The sequence below is a fragment of the Rattus rattus genome, chromosome 3, assembly GCF_011064425.1.
Source record: "Rattus rattus isolate New Zealand chromosome 3, Rrattus_CSIRO_v1, whole genome shotgun sequence".
Taxonomy (NCBI): Eukaryota; Metazoa; Chordata; class Mammalia; order Rodentia; family Muridae; genus Rattus; species Rattus rattus.
The window spans coordinates 18,927,276-18,945,046 of NC_046156.1; the positions used below are offsets into that span (position 1 = coordinate 18,927,276).

Sequence of the window (17,771 nt, forward strand, 5' to 3'; positions counted from 1 at the left end):
AATCCACCTAGTCCTGTAGAGACTTGGTGACCAAGAGAAGGGGGATACTAAAGCGGGGGCAACATGGAGATGGGGGAAGGTAGGTAGAAGAGCACCCTCTCAGAAGCAAAAGAAAAGGGGGTATGGTGTGAAGAAATCTGAGCCTGGGGAAGTGGGGCGGCATTTGGAATGTACATAAATAGAATAATTTTTTAAATAGTAGCCAGTACAATGACATTGTTTTTTGTTTTAAAACACAATTTAGCATACCTCAGACATGATTTCAGGTGGATGAAATATATATGAAACCTAAGGAGTCATTGGGCATTTTTGGAATTATAAATTTGTAATACAACCAATGTTTATTTTACTTAGAAGCTTTCTGTGAGCATGCCCGTTTAACGGGTCATACCAATAGATCTTATCCTGATTCCTGAAATACAAATTACAGAGCATGAGCTTACAGAGTGATGAGTCACACTGGAGAAAGGAAGTCCAAACAGCAAATTAAAACTCTCAAGAAAACAAAGAAATCCCGAGATCCTAAGCGAATATAAACTTCTGCATATCCTCAAATGAATGACATTACTCTTTACTAAATTCACTCTAAAACCATGAGTCACGAATGCAGCAGAATACTAGCAAATGAACCCCTTAGTCACATAGTCTCATCGTCTTTGCCTTCCAGACTGACAATTCGTGGAATTTGTTTCTCTATACCCTGGGGAAAGGATAAAGTGACAGGACAACTGAGAAGAGAATCTCCAGGGGTGCGCCTGCCTTCCCACACAGTCAGGTGGGTGGGCTTGCAGATGGTTAGCAAGAAGATTCTCTGTAGAGTCACCCAGAGGTGATAGGCATAGATGAAATCAGCATGTTTTATTGCAAACACTAAAAAGTTACTTCTTAGGGATCTGTCACCATGTTAAAGCTAGGCCTCTTACTTACTGTCACCTGGGGTGATAGTTAAAGCTAGGCCTGTAAGTCACTAGAGTCTTGAGTGATCCACTCTGAGCATCTTTGCTTTGGAAGGTATCCTGAGCATCTCCAAAGTGAAAAATAAATTACCTTCAGTAAGAGTAATATGCAGTTAAAAAAAAAAAGCACAATATTCGCTACAAGTTGCTAGTCATCTAAAACTTCATATTAAATCTTGCTCTTATCAAAATATTAATACTGCTTGGCTGAACAAGAACAGGCTTATTGCCCATAAAAAGAAATTTCCTTTTCTTTTTTTCCTCTCCTGGTACATTGTAGCAACTCCATTTTCCTCAATCTTTAATATAATGTTCTTATCTCCTTCCATCATACTGCAATATATCCTTCCATGTGGAGAGGCTTCATAGGAATACAGCTTTTCTCTTTGCTATAATATTCAAAGTACATTTTAATAGTTTTCACTATTCTAGAAGCTTAATGGAAAACATTAATTTAATGAATGTAAACAAGCAAGAGAAAATTAAAATGAATGTATATTGCTCAAAAATTATTCAGGTAATTTGGTCTCATTTTGTTTTGAACTAGGGACTTACTATGAATCCCTGGTGGCCTTCTACATGGATGGTACGAAGATTACTTGTAGCTAAAGGCAGTCACCCAGATGTGATGGGTTTATTCTTGGCCTGGAACTTATTGTGTAGCCATGGCAGGCCAGTGGCTTATTGGGTGCACCAGGCTGGCCTGGAATTCGTAGACATCTGCTTACATCCACATCCAAAGTTGTAGAATTAAAGGCCTATACACTTGGTGAGATATATTATTTATAACATAGAAATAGAAGTGAAGAAAATAGTAATATACTTTTAGCTACTTTTTTCACCTGTGATTTAATTTTTTTAAAATTTTAATATAGATAAACTGATAAACTCGATATATTCTTTATTGATGATAGGCATGAACCTATGTGTGTATGTATTTGGCAAATATAATGTTTACTTGTACTAGAGAAACTTAGATGTTGGAATGGTCTAATAATACTAAATATTGAAAATTAAAACAATAGAAGGTAGGGAATTTATTCAGCTATGGTTTTTATAAGTACAAATATTATATGGCCCAATTGGATAATAAAGGTATACTCATATTTTGTCTATTTGACAAGAATATATTAGGTCTTATTTGAACTAATGATATTGTGAAACAAAATTTATGCAACAAACATTTAAACAAAGCAATAGATTAAAGTGTAAATAGATAATTACAGTCAACAGTCATTTTCCATATGTTGTGGTACATTGTATTTTGGTTCATACTAATTTTAATGCATTCTCATTAATACTCCAAATGAATCCACCCCATACTTATACTATAAAAATATTAACAAACCAGAAAGTCATTTATTTAATTACATTTACTTTATACAGGATAAGATAATAGAATATCAGTAATAGAATACTGTGTTCTTTTGCTCAACATTGTTATTATTTAAACATAAATTTAGTGGTTTATGCAAACAAACTAAGCAAATATGTAACTTGAAGTTTCTTCCCATGGATTATCTTTCTTTAGACAGTCATTGCCTTACGCTTATATTAGACCATATCATCAGCTTTCCCAGCTCACGCCATGCTTGGACCCTTATGTCCTAAATCTTCACACTGTATAACAGCTTATTTCAGAAAAGGCACAGTGAACCATTTCAAATTATCACATTCCCTAAAGAACTAAGAACTAGAAATAATCTAGTCTCCAAAGTCATCTTTTATAAGTCCTTTTAACTTCTCCTTCATTGTTATTGTTTAACCAAAGTGTACGTTTTATTTAATTGATGAATATTGCCAATGCTTCTTCAAAAATGCTTTTGTTCCTGGACACAGCTCTTAACATTCTCCCTTGCCTCTTCATGGTTTCATTGGAATAACTAAGAACAAAAATCATAAATTTGATGTATTAGTTCACTGAAGATTTAATTTTCTGTGGCTCTCTGCTTTTACATTTGGTTAAGGTTTAAGAGCTCGAAGTATTATTCTTGACAACATGTTAAATGTTTGAGGTATGGATGTATAATGGAATAAGGCAATAAATGTCTTGTGTCCATATTGATTTTTTCAGATGAATCTGATTTGAAACTCCTGGCACCCAACAACCCAATATCATTTAACTATGGTAACCTTTGAGTTCCTTCAGAGAGTGTGACACTTTCCCAGTTAGGTATAATCCCCAATAGAGCCTTGGTGACAAAGAATTGATCTCCATCCTCTCAAACTCTAAGGTCAGCGTGCCCTCAAGTTCTTTACTTTCCAGAGAACCAGGCAGTACAAGTGAGAACACAGCTCTGCTGTGTCTGATAATAATGTCAGGAAGAAGGTGCTCTATAATAAATGGCTGGGCCATCTAGCACAGAAACAAAGCAGTCACATCTTCTCAGTAGACCTAGTAATTGGAGGTATTTACAATGTTAAGATACTCCTTAGAGATTTAGATAAACCTAATAAGAATACTGAAGGAAGAAACAAATGATAGAATGCACTGAGGTATTTATTGTGCTTGATAGAGTGCTGGAGACATCTTTGAATAGAGCACAGACAGGATGTGAGAGGAGTATCACCTGAAGGGAAATGAGAGTGTCTGTCAGGACAGTTCATTTTTAAATCCTATTTTTTCCTCGGTGTGTATCCTAAACGTCTGCTATTGGAGTAGTTTCCCCAAAGTCCCATAGACATGACCAGATCCTAGAGCAAATCCCTGAACTGTTTTGATTGCCAAAAGTTGAACAACAGAGGAAAGAAGAGTGATTACTTAAATAAAGGGAGGAGAGAATGTGAAGAAGCAAACAAATATGTTCTTATTGAGAAATTGTGATGAATGAAATGATTATAAGTATCAAGTATGGGGCTTGGTGGTTATAGTATCAGAGAATCTAGGCTTGGTTTCCAGAATACATGGACTTTCTCACAACCATCAGTTCTAAAGGATCTGATACACTTTTGACCTCCATGAACATCAGGCACATATATTATATACATACCTACATGCAGGGAAAATGCTTACTCGCATAAAATAAATAAACCAAAAAGTTGAAATATCAGTTATTCGGGGATGCTCTTTCACAGTAGATTCATTGCAAATGGGCTTTTGACCTTTTTATGTATACTTTCCTATTGAAGAAAACATTTTCAAAAACAAAGAAGGAAAATAATGTTTTGTTTTTGTTTCTTTGTATTTCTATGCTTAAGGGTGTCTGACATTTTAGAGTACATTTAATATTATATTGCTTTCTTTTTCCTAAAGAGCTAATGGAAATGATTAGACAGAATTCAAACATTTTGCATGTGTGTGTAAATCTATTTATTCCCATCAACTTGACATGACTAGTTTCATTATCCTGTAGTCAATATCAGAGACAGGGTTTAGAGGAATAGTCATTAACCAGTCATTGACTAGGGTATTTAAGAAGCTCTATCTGTGGGAAGAGTAAACTGATGAATAACTGTGAGAGATTCTGGTGATGGCTCAGGAAGAGTTAAGTAGGAGTTACTATTAGTGAATACCAGTTAGTTCAATTGTTAATACTAACAGTATCTGTAATCTGTAGGTTTGCCTAAGCAACCTAGCCTCAGTAGAGAAGTTGGAAATCAATGGGGAAAGATTTCTAACATCAATTTTGGGTCTCCACCCGTGTATACATGAAACCACCATGTACAACAATGTGCAAATACACATGTATATCACACACACACACACACACACACACACTAAAAAGAAGTAAGTGTGACTATCCTTTTCACACAAATCTTTTTCAGCAACACTTCCAAATGATTAGTCTCTTAATCACAGATTACTGTTCTTCTTCTAAAACACCGTAAATAAATAAGCAGTTTAGAAAAATAATCCTGGATCCTTTTTCTCAAATATAAATCAAATGATTTCATAATCTCCTAAACTTTGTTTCTAATACAAATAAAATTTTGCTTATTTGCTCTTAATTTTTCAAGATGCTGAAATGTCTGTAATGTTAATTGGGTCATTTGTCAATTGTCAGTCTGTTCAGTTTTTCAAATTTAAATTCATTTCTCAGCATTCATTTTTCATAGTATTTAATATTACAGAGTGCACTCTTTTAAAATGTGTGCCCTACATACAAAACATCTGGCATAAATAACAAACCTGAAGTAACATTAAATAATTCAACTAATTGGGCAGTGCTCTTTGAAAAGAATCCTTAGGTCAATAGTTAGGTCTGGAACCAAATAAACAACTTTCCAAGTACAAACAAGAACCTCCTCAAAGCAGAGAAAATCAATGGTAAATTTTTAAATTCATATATATGTATATATATGAACAAATTTTATTAGTTTAAATGACGTTTCAGAAGAAAAAATATAGTTCATATCTCCTTCAAAATGTTATACAATTGCTAACAGACTAGACTATCATTCAAGTCAAGGAAGGAGCATGACACCTTTGAAGGGCTTAAAAGCAATTTGGGAAAATGTTATTTGAAGTCTCCAAGGCTGGTAAAGACCAAATGCATGGAAATTTGTTCTCCATTTTTTACTGACTGTAGTTTTATACAGACCATTGAGCAGCGAACCTTTCACTTCGTAAGATTTCCTCCATCCATTGCTGTACACTCTCTTTTGTATCACAGCTGGGAAGTTATTATGGAAGCTCCTGCCTGGAATTGTGACCTCCAAGCAGCGTTCAGACACGACTCTGTTGCCCTTGACCTTTTACACTGCCTCATGGAGCAGCATAGAAGAAACGCTATTTGACCTGTTATTTCCCTCTTAAAATCCTTAACATGTGTAGCCTGTAAAGTGAGGTTTTCTAAACATAAAACTTAGCCGACCCCACCTATTGCCTCCAGAAGTTTTTGGGGATTCATAGTTATTGCCTCTACACTGTTTGAGTCAAACCACACACTAGTTAGTTTCTGTTCCATACAAGAAATTGTAGTCTAATTTGAGAATTTTATCTGAGGTAACACATAAATTCATGACTGTGCTGTCTTGCTGAATAAGGAAGTGAATAGAAAATAATAGAAATGAGGAAAAGTTTTTCTGTTTCTTGTTTTATGTTCACTTTTTTTACTATCTTTGTTGTACTTTGTGGATATATTGCCTCGTATTGTTGCATTTATGTTGTCTCTCTAGGTGGACTATAAATTCCTCAGGCCAGTGAAAAAGCTTCCTAATTTACAGGAGACTGTCTCCAAGCCCTATACTAAATAAAACACAATGAATAGGACTCTTTGAAATAAATAACTAGGAAATTCGTTAATAACCACTTGCCTTCAGAGACATATATTTTATGACTGCATAAATCTGTAATTTTCATACTATCAAGATAAAGTTGAAAGAAATCTATTAGTGTTTTCAAAGGAATACATTCTTTTACATTCTTCTGGGATATATAACATATGGTATACTTATGATATGTACAATATAGAAATTATATACAAAAATATGCACATGCACACGAGTACAATAGAACTAATTTTTGAAAGTATGTACCTGGAAATCTACCAAGTCATCTTAAAAGCACAGGGTAGTCTACTCTTATCAAAGGGCTATTGTCATAAAATATCAGCTAATAGTTGAACTTTTGTTTGACGGGATCACCTAGATAAACAGAGAAGTGATTAATAGTTCAGTGGGGAGAGTATAGAGTGTGTGCAGAAGGTCTGCTGCAGAAACACATGAGTATGTTGTGGTATGGAAAACCCTGTGCCATACTTAGCTAGGACACTGAAAATGGAGACAGGTATGAGAGAGCAATGGAGATGCAAATGACCCCACTAGCTGGGATTGCTACAATGACCTAGGCAACAGAGACTATAACCAAGGCTATGACTCCAGGATAGGCAGTGTGGAAGAGCATTTGGAAGTGGGTACTGAAGGGATGATGACTACAGAGGAGGTGATGTCCTCTATTAAGACCTCTATGACAGATGAATCCTTCAGTCTTGGAGTTCCAGGGAGGATTACTCTCAGGAGATTGAGATGATAGAGTCCCCCCCCCCAAATAAAACCCAAACTGAATCTAAGGCCTTAGAGTACTCCTAAAGATGATGATTCCTTTCTGATACTTCCTAGTCCAGCTGAGCTGCCTCTATCTTTGGTGGAATGAAACCTGTTGACACAGCTGCTGGAGAAAGAGAAGTAGAGGAGCTACTATAGAAGGAAAAGGGGAAGCATCAACCAGATGAGCCAAAGTAGACTGCCGGCCTGGGAGAGACACCCAAGTTGGTGAAGTGAAGAAACTCAGGAAAGAGAAGAGTCAGGGACAGGAAGTGAGTCATCACAGACTGGGACCTCAGCCACATGTGGCAGAAATACACGAAGGAGAGAGAGTGAGATGTCTCTAGAAAGTGAAACCCTCAATAAAGAAGACTGTCATTCTCCAAACTATGAGCCCCCTAAAGGTAATGCCTGCCCCTCCACCGAAGGAGAATACATAGGTGAAGCAAAGCTCTAACCCTCCTGCTTGGTCTCAGAGCTCAGACACAGAGCAAGCCGTTCCCTACAAGTGGTGGAAGGAATGTAGCTCAAGCTCAGCTCTCTGAGGAAGGGCCATCAAGGAGATATGAAAATAAAGTCGATGGGGTGAGTGCCACAAAAGGCCAAGTTGGAAACTCCGGCAAAAAAAAAAAAAAAGCAAGATTTGAATTTAAAATCATCTCCTGATGATGATAAGGACTTTAAGAAGGACATAAATAACTCCCTTAAAGAAATACAGGAGAACACAGGTAGTTACAGGAAAACACATAAAGGAGAAGGAACTGCAAAATCGATTCAGGATCTAAAAATGGAAATAAAAAAATAAAGAAATCACAAAGGAAGACAGCCCTAGAGATAGAAAACCTAGGAAAGAGATCAGGAGTCATAGATGAAAGCATGACCAGCATAATACAAGGGATTGAAAAGAGAATCTCCAGGGCAGAAGATATGTTAGAAAACATTGATTGACACAATAGATAAAGAAAAAGCAAAATGCAAAAAGCTCTTGACCCTAAACATCCAGGAAATCCAGGTCAAAATGAGAAAACCAAACTTAAGAACAATAGGTATAGAAGAGAATGAAGATTCTCGGCTTAAAAGGCCAGTAAATATCTTCAACAAAATTATAGAAGAAAATGTCTACTGTGAAGAAATAGATGCCCCTGAACATACAAGAAGCCTACAGAAAAAGAAATTCCTCCCGTCACATAATAGTCAAAACAAAGAAAGAATATTAAAAGCATTAAGGGGAAAAGATCAAGTAACATATAAAGGCAGACCTATCAGAACTACACCAGTCCTCTCAACAGAGACTATGAAAGCTAGAAGATCCTGAACAGATATCATAAAGACCCTAGGAGAACACAAATGCCAATCCAGGCTACTGTATCCAGCAAAACTCTCAATTATGATAGATGGGGAAACTAAGATATTCCATTACAAAACCAAATTTACACAAAATCTTTCCAAAAATACAGCCCTACAAAGGATAATAGATGGAGAACCCCAACACAAGAAGAAAAACTACACCCTAAAAAAGCAAGGAAGTGGGTTGGGGATTTAGCTCAGTGGTAGAGCACTTGCCTAGCATCTGCAAAGCCCTGGGTTCAGTCCCCAGCTCCGAAAAAAGAAAGGAAAAAAGAAAAAAAAAAGCAAGGAAGTAATCTTCAATCTTCTTGCAACAAACCCAAAAGAAGAGAGCCACACAAATGTAATTTCATCTCTAGCAATAAAAATAACAGGAAATGATCACTATTCTTTAATATCTCTTAACATGTATGGACTCAATTCCCCAATAAAAAGACATAGGCTAACAGGCTGGATACATGAACAGTATCCAGCATTTGCTGCATACAGGAAACACACCTCAGTGACAAAGGCAGACACTTCCTAAGAGTATAAGGCTGAGAAAAAATTTTCCAAGCAAATGGTCCCAAGAAACAAGCTGGAGTACCCATTCTAATAACAAACTAGACTTTCAACCAGAAGTTCTTTGAAAAGATAAGGAAGGACACTTCATACTCATCAAAGGAAAAATCTACAAGGTAAACTCTCAATTCTGAACATTTTGCTCCAAGTGCAAGGGTTCCCACATTCATAAAAGAAACACTACTACAGCTCAAAGCATACATTGTACGACACACACTACTAGTAGGAGACTTCAACATCCCACTCTCATCAATGGAGAGATCATGGAAACAGGAACTGAACAGAGAAACTAACAGAAGTTAGTTACCAAATGGATTTAATAGATAGTTATAGAACATTTCATCCTAAAACAAAATAATATGCCTTCTTCTCAGCACCTCATGGTACCTTGTACTAAATGACCACATAATTGGTCACAAAAGAGGCCTCAACAAATACAAGAAGATTGAAATTATCCCATGCATTCTGTCAGCTCTGAGTGCCTCCAAAAAGAAATTTGAGAGAGCATAATCTAACAGTTTGACAGGACCCCTGAAAGCTCTAGAAGAAAAAGGAGAAAATTAATCCAAGAAGAGTAGACCACAGGAAATAATCAATCCAGAGCTGAAATCAATCCAGTAGAAACAAAATGAACTATACAAAGTATCAACAATACTGGTTGGTTCTTTGAGTAAATCTACAAGATAGATCAACCCTTAGCCATACCAACCAGAGGGCAGAGAGAGACAGTATCAAAATTAACTAAATCAGAAATGAAAAGGGAAACATAACAACAGAAAAAAAGAAAATTCAAAAATTATCAGATCCTACTACAAAAGCCTATACTCAACAAAACTGGAAAATCTGGGTAAAATAAAAAATTTCTAGACAGGTATCAGGTACCAAAGTTAAATCAGAATCAGATAAACCATCTAAACAGTCCCATACCCTTAAAGAAATAGAAGCAATCATTAAACATCTCCCCCCAAAAACAAAAAACAAAAAACAAAAAACAAAAACAAAAACCTAGGACCAGAAGGGTTTAGTACATAATTCTATCAGAACCACAAAGAAGACCTAATACCAATACTCTTCAAACTATTCCACAAAATAGAAACAGCAGGAACACTGCCCAATTCATTCTTTTGAAGCCGCAATTAAGCTTATACCTAAACCACACAAGACCTTACACAGAAAGAGAACTTTAACCAATTTTCCTCATGAACATTGGTGAAGAAATACTTAATAAAATTCTCACAAACCGAACCCAAGAACACTTCAAAATAATCATTCATCTTACTCAAGTAGGCTGCATCCCAGGGATTCAGGATATTTCAATATATGGAAAACCATCAACATAATCCACTATATAAACAAACTTAAGGAAAAAACACATAATCATTTTATTAGATGCTGAGAAAGCATTTGACAGAATTCAACACTCCTTCATGTTAAAAGTCTTGGAAAGATCAGAAATTCAAGGCCCATACCTACATGGTAAAAGCAACATACAGCAAACCAGTAGTCAACATCAAACTAAATGGAGAGAAACCTGAAGCAATCCCACTAAAATCAAGGACTAGACAAGGCTGTCCACTCTCTCCCTACCTATTCAATAAAGTACTTGAAGTCCTACCCAGAACAATCAGACAACAAAAGGAGGTCAAAGGGATACAAATTGGAAAGAAAGAAGTCAAAAATACCACTGTTTGCAGATGATATGATAGTATACTTAAGTGACCCCAAAATTCCATCAGCGACCTCCTACAGTTAATTAACAACTGGATATAAAACTAACTAAAACAAATCAATAGCCTTCCTCTACTGAAAGGATAAATGGGCTAAGAAAGAAATTATGGAATGACACACTTCACAATAGCCACAAATAATATTAAATATTTTGATGTGACACTAGCCAAGCAAGTGAAAGATTTGTATGACAAGAACTTCAAGTCTGTGAAGAAAGCAATCAGAAGATGAAAAGATCTCCCATGGTAATGGATTGGCAGGATAGTAAAAATGGCCATCTTGCCAAAAGCAACCTAAGGATTCAATGCAATCCCCATCAAAATTCCAGCTCAGTTTTTCAAAGAAAGAGCAATTTGCAAATTCATTTGGAAAAGCAAAAAATCCAGGATAGCAAAAACTATTCTTAGCAAAAAAGAACATCTTGGGGAATCATGATTCCTGATATCAAGCTGTATTAGAGAGCAATTGGGATAAAAACGGCATGGTATTTGTACAGAGACAGGCAGGTAGATCAATAGAATAGAATTGGACACCCAGAAATGAACGCACACACCTATGATCACTTGATCTTGACAAAAGAACTAAAACTATCCAATGGAAAAAAGACAGCATTTTCAACCAATGGTGCTGGTTCTACTGGAGGTCAGTGTGTAAAATGCAAATCGGCTCATTCTTTTTTTTTTTTTTATTATTAACTTGGTATTTCTTATATACATTCGAATGTTATTCCTTTTTCCGGTTTCGGGCAAACATCCCTCCCCCTCCCCTTCCTTATGGGTGTTCCCCTCCAACCCCCCCCATTTGCCCTCTCCCCAACAGTCTAGTTCACTGGGGTTCAGTCTTAGCAGGACCCAGGGCCCCTTCCACTGGTGCTCTTACTAGGATATTCATTGCAACCTACGAGGTCAGAGTCCAGGGTCAGTCCATGTATAGTCTTTGGGTAGTGGCTTAGTCCCTGGAAGCTCTGGTTGGTTGGCATTGCTGTACATATGGGGTCTCGAGCTCCTTCAAGCTCTTCCAGTTCTTTCTCTGATTCCTTCAACAGGCTCATTCTTTTTTATTGGATATATTTCTTTATTTATATTTCAAATGTTATTCCCTTTCCTGGTTCCCTGTCCATAAGCCCCCATCCCCTTCCTGTCCCTCCATCTCCCTTACTGTTACCCCGACATTCCCCTGCACTAGGAGTCCAACCTTGGCAGGACCAAGGTCTTCCCCTTCCACTGGTGCCCCAACAAGGCCATTCTCTGCTACATATGCAGTTGAGCCCTGGGTCAGTCCATGCATAGTCTTTTGGTAGTGGTTTAGTAGCTGGAAACTTGACATTGTTGTTCTTATGGGGTTGCAAGCCCCTTCAGTTCTTTCAATCCTTCCTCTAATTCCCCCAAAGGGAGTCCTGTTCTCAGTTCAGTGGTTTGCTGCTAGCATTCACCTCTGTATTTGATATGCTCTGGATGTATATCTCAGGAGAGATATATCTGGTCTCTTTTAGCATGCACTTTTTAGCTTCATCAATCTTATCTAGTTTTGGTGGAGATATATATATATGCCACATATGGAGCAGGCTCTGAATGGCCATTCCTTCAGTCTGTGCTCTAAACTTTGCCTTCATATCACCTACTATGGATATTTTTGTTCGCCATTCTTACGTCCTTGAACAGGTGGATCAAAGACGTCCACATAAAATCAGATACATCAAAATGAATAGAAGACAAAGTGGGGAAGAGCCTTGAGCACAGGAGAAAATTTCCTGAACAGAACACCAGTGGCTCATGTTCTAAGATCAAGAATTGACAAATGGGACCTCATAAAATTGCAAAGCTTCTGTAAGGCAAAGGACACGGTCATTAGGATAAAACAGCAACCAACAGATTGGGAAAATGTCTTTACCAATCCTACATCTGATAGAGGGCTAATATCTAATATATACAAAGAACTCATGAAGTTAGACTCCAGAGAATCAAATAATACTATTAAAAATGGGGTACAGAGCTAAAAAGAATTCTCAACTGAGGAATACCAAATGTCTGAGAAGAACCTAAAATGTTCAACATTCATAGTATTCAGGGAAATGCAAATCAAAACAACCCTGAGATTCCACCTCACACCAGTCAGAATGGCTAAGATCAAAAACTCAGGTGACAGCAGATGCTGACAGGGATATGGAGATATAGGAACACTTCCATTTTTTTTTTTTGGTTCAAATGCAAACTGGTACAACCACTCTGGAAATCAGTCAGGCAGCTTCTCAGAAAATTTGACATAGTACTACCTTAGAACACAGCTATACCACTCCTGGGCATATACCCAAAAGATGCTCCAACATATAACAAGGACACATGCTCCACTATGTTCATAGTAGCCTTATTTATAATAGCCAGAAGCTGGAAACAACCCAGATGTCAATCAGTAGAGGAATGGATACAGGAATTATGGTACATTTACACAATGTAGTACTACTCAGCTGTTAAAAACAATGACTTCATGAAATTCATAGGTAAATGGATGGAACTAAAAAATATTCCAAATGAGGTATCCAGTCACAAAAGAACACACATGGTATACACTTACTGATAATGGATATTAGCCCAATAGCTTGGAATACCTAAGAAAATATTCACGGACCATATGAAGCCCAAAAGGACGGGAGCTCAAATTTGGATCCTTCATTCCTTCTTTGAAGGGAGAATAAAATACTCACAGGAGGAAATACAGAATCAAAGAGTGGAGCAGGGGCTGAAGAAAAGGTCATCCAGAGACTGCCCTACCTTGGGATGCATCTCATATGCAACCACCAAACCCAGTCTCTATTGCTAATGCCAAGAAGTGCATGCTGACAGGAGCCTGATATGGATGTCTCCTGAGAGGCTCTTCTAGAACCCTACTGATACATGAGAATGCTTGCAGCTAACCATTGGACTGAACAAGGGGACCATAATGGAGGAGTTAGAGAAAAGACTGAAGGAGTTGAAGGGGTTTGCAACACCATAGGAAGAGCAATGATGTCAACCAACCAGACCCCCCCACCAGAGCTCCAGGTACTAAACTACCAACCAATGAGTACACATGGAGGGACCGATGACTCCAGCCACACATGTAGCAGGGGATGGCATTGTCTAGCATCAATAGGAGGAAAAGTCCTTGTCCTTGTGAAGGATCATTTCCCCAATATAGGGTAATGCCAGGATGTTGATGTTTGAGTGGGTGGGTGTGAGTGGAAGCATCCTCATAGAAGCAGAGAGAGGGCGGGGGGGGTTATGGGAGAGAGGGAAAGGGGATAACTTTTGAAATGTAAATACATAAATATACAAGAATAATAATAAAATTTAAAAAGAGAAAGAAAAGCTTTGGGGAGGTGATCGGTTATATTTTATACCAGGTAGTAAGGGAGTTGATGTGGCCTCCAGTAAGCACATGAACAGAATTGTCATTTCTGGATGAGGAAGCCCTAACAAGTAGTAGGAAGTTCTACTCTTGTGTATCCTGGTTCTGCCCTTTATAAACTGTCCTTTCTAGAAGTTCGGGCATATCCACATTCTTTGAAAACCTTGTCACTCTGGTCATCTCATGTTCTTGATGCCGCTTAGCCTCCTGGAGCTCTCTGTGAATCACACACCTCCCACAGACATTGTATCCACTAGGAGGATTTAGGATTCACTGCTTTTCCCAAGCAAACCCGCTCTGTGCTGCCTTTGAGTCCTGTCCCTATCTACCTCCTTCTGCTGCTTTCATCCCCACGGATGGGCGTGGTTGGAGAATAGGAGTGTGTAAATGGGGTGAGTTGGAGGTCTTCTGCCTTGATTGCAGTGTTTTCTATAAAATGTCTTCAGTGGAACCTCACACCAGTGCTTGAGTTTATAATGTATGTGACTAGACTGTAGTTTTCTGCATAGGAGGGCTGGCTTCCTTCTTCAAGAATAAAGGAGAATGCAAAGAACTATTGAACAAGGTCCTGGTTTCTCTTGCAACACATTAGCTTGACCTGTCTGATTTGATCTGCACCTTTGTAGGGGTCAGCTTCAAAGATGGCAAGCCCCCCAGTTTTGGTTAGTCAGGTACCTGCAGACAAATGATAACTTGGTCTTAGTGTTGTCCCACTCTTCAACTTTCCTCCTCTGTCAAAATAAAAACAGGACTTGACTTATGCCCCACTCCAGAATACATGTAAAATTTGTACAAAAATATCTTCTAAGAAAATGATTTGTAATCTATAGACATTACTTGGCAGAGGTGTAAAATACTATCCTTTTGGCTGAGGGCTTTTTGGTTTTCTCCAAATAAATCTAGTCTTTAAAATTGAAAGAAAAAGAGAATCCATTCAGAACATGTTTTGATGGTCTTTCTCTTTATAGAAGTAGGAAATACTGGGGGTTGTTTGGTAAAGTGTATACCTGTTCTGGTTTGAATTTAGAGGGAAATTACACTCATGGAGCTGAGGAAAGTTGAAACCTGAAGAAAGGGAAAAGAAAAGTCTCTTCTTCTTAGCCTGTGTGGTGCTCCTGTTAAGGGATGATCCAAACATGACTGAAGACAGAAATATTTATCCATTCAATATGTATACCTTTTCCAATTTTTTTTGACATTTGTGGATGTTTATTTAAGTAACTGTAGAGTGATACCTGCCTCTAATACATTCTGATCCCCATAAAAAGATGACTTGTTTAATTTGGATGTGTAACCTAGCTCTACTTAATAGGCCTGGCACATACTAGCTACATCATAAATATCCATTGATTACAAATATAAGTGTATTCAATATTAAAATTACCTTGTCATCATAAATTAAAAGTAAAGAGTAAGTCACCACATAAACTATGTTTGAATATTGAGATTTAGATGATTTTAAGAAACAAAATTATGTAAGGGTTCACCAGGATTTGTGCTTTGTACGTGTAGATAAGAATGGGTCAATTTACATTCTTCTACATGCTGCCCTCCACTTAAGCGAGCGCCATTTCTCTCTTTTCCATTGGATGGTTTTAGCTTCTTTGTCAAAGATCGAGTGACTATAGGTGTGTAGGTTCATTTCTTGGTTTTCAGTTCAATTCCATTGATCTACATGCCTGTCTCTGTACATGCAGGTTTTATCACTATTGCTCTTTGTAGAGCTTCAGGTCAGGGATGGTGATTCCCCCATAAGTTCTCTTATTGTTGAGAATAGTTTTTGCTTTCCCAGGTTCTTTGTTATTCCAAATGAATTTGAGAATTGCTCCTTCTTTCTCTGTGAAGAATGGAGTTGGAATTTCAATGGGGATAACATCAAATCTGTAGATTGCTTTTGGTAAGATGGCCGTTTTTACTATGTTAATCGTGCTGACCCATGACCTTGGGAGATCTTTCCATCTTCTGATGACTTCTTCAATTTCTTTCTTCACAGACTTGAAGTTCTTGTCATACAGATCTTTCACTTGCTTGGTTAGTGTCACACCAAGATACTTTATATTATTTATGACTATTGTGCAAGGTGTCATTTCCCTAATTTTTTCTCATTTCTTTCTCAGTCCATTTATCCTTTGAGTAGAGGAAGGCTACTGATTTATTTGAGTTAATTTTATATCCAGGCACTTTGATAAAGTTGTTTATCAGCTCTATGAGTTCTCTGGTGAAATTTTTGGGATCACTTAAGGATACTATCATATCATCTGCAAATAGTGATATTTTGACTTCTTCTTTTCCAATTTGTATCCCTCTGACCTCCTTTTGTTGTCTAATTGTTCTGGCTAGAACTTCAAATACTATATTGAATAAGTAGGGAGAGAGTGGGCAGCCTGATCTAGTCCTTGATTTTAGTGGGATTGCTTCAAGTTTCTCACTGTTTAGTTTGAATGGAGATGACATTAGCTGAAATACCCAACAAAGAGAGAGAGAAAACCTGTAGAGACCATATCCAGAGATTAGGCACAAACCCTGCTTGAGGGATGGGGCCACTAACTCTTCTTAAAATTTTAACCCAGAATTGCTCCTGTCTAAAGGAAACGCATGGGCAAAAAGTGGAGCAGAAACTGAAGGAAAGGCCATCCAGAGACTGCCCCACCTAGGGATTCATCCCATATGCAACTCCCAATCCCAGACACCATGCCACGAACTGCGTGCTGACAGTAGCCTGATAGGGATGTCTCCTGAGAGAGCCTTACCAATACAGATGTGGATGCTTGAAGCCAACCATTGGATTGAGCATTGGGACCCCAATGGAAAAGTTATGGGAAGGATGAGGGAGCTGAAGGGGTTTGCAACCCCATAGGAAGAACAACAATATCAACCAACCAGACTCCCCAGAGCTCCCAAAGACTAAATCACCAACCAAAGAGTACACATAGAGGAACCCATGACTCCAGCTGCATATGTTTTAGAGGGCAGCCTTGTCTGGCATCAATGGGAGAGGAAGCTTTTGGTCCTGTGAAGGCTTGATGCCTCAACCTAGGTGAATCCTAGGGGTGGTGGGGCAGGAGTGCGTGGCTGGGGCAGCCTCGTGGAAGCAGGGGGTAGTGGGTAGAGTGGGGAGTTTTCAGAAGGGAAACCAGGAAGGGGGATAACATTTGAAATATAAATAAATAAAATAATCAATGAAAAATTTAAAAAAAAGAAAACGTATAATTACTATGAAAACCCTAGCGTTACAAGAATTCTAGAACTTAATATATATATATATATATATATATATATATATATATATATATTTTAATGTTTTTTTAAAGTTGCCTTAAGGAAGTTCATGGTTGATAGTGCCATACCTTAGGATATCATTTATTCCAATGTTAAAGAACTGGGCTTTTAAAACATTCTTATATGAGACAAGCTCTGTCTTGGTTTCACTACATCTTCAAGCTTAAATCCTGGAGCAACAAAGAATAGATCAAGTAGGCTTCTTTTTCCAAAGTTGTTTAAATATTTAAAGCTATCTTCGCTGAACTTACTCTTCCCAGATGAGATCATCTCCAGGAGCTTCCACAGTTCAGGGCATTGAACATCTCATGCTCAGGATGTGTGCTTTGAGAGGATTCTTCTGGAGACTTTGGAGTTCCCTTGTGCTCCTAAACTGTACACCTGTGTGTAGAAAGCACCATGTTCTGTGTTCTGTGATGCATTTTGTGTAGATGTGTTTGTACATACGAGTCTACACGTTTGAACTTCAGAGAAAATGTCAGCATTCTGCTGCCATTAGTATTTGGTCCCTACTATGTGCTCTGGGCTGAT

The 17,771-nt window shown here is 37.8% G+C and overlaps 1 pseudogene; it reads left to right on the forward strand.

Moving 5' to 3' along the window:
- The first annotated feature begins 593 nt into the window (after positions 1–593).
- LOC116895227 lies at positions 594–7,607 on the forward strand (annotated as a pseudogene).
- The last annotated feature ends 10,164 nt before the right edge of the window (positions 7,608–17,771 follow it).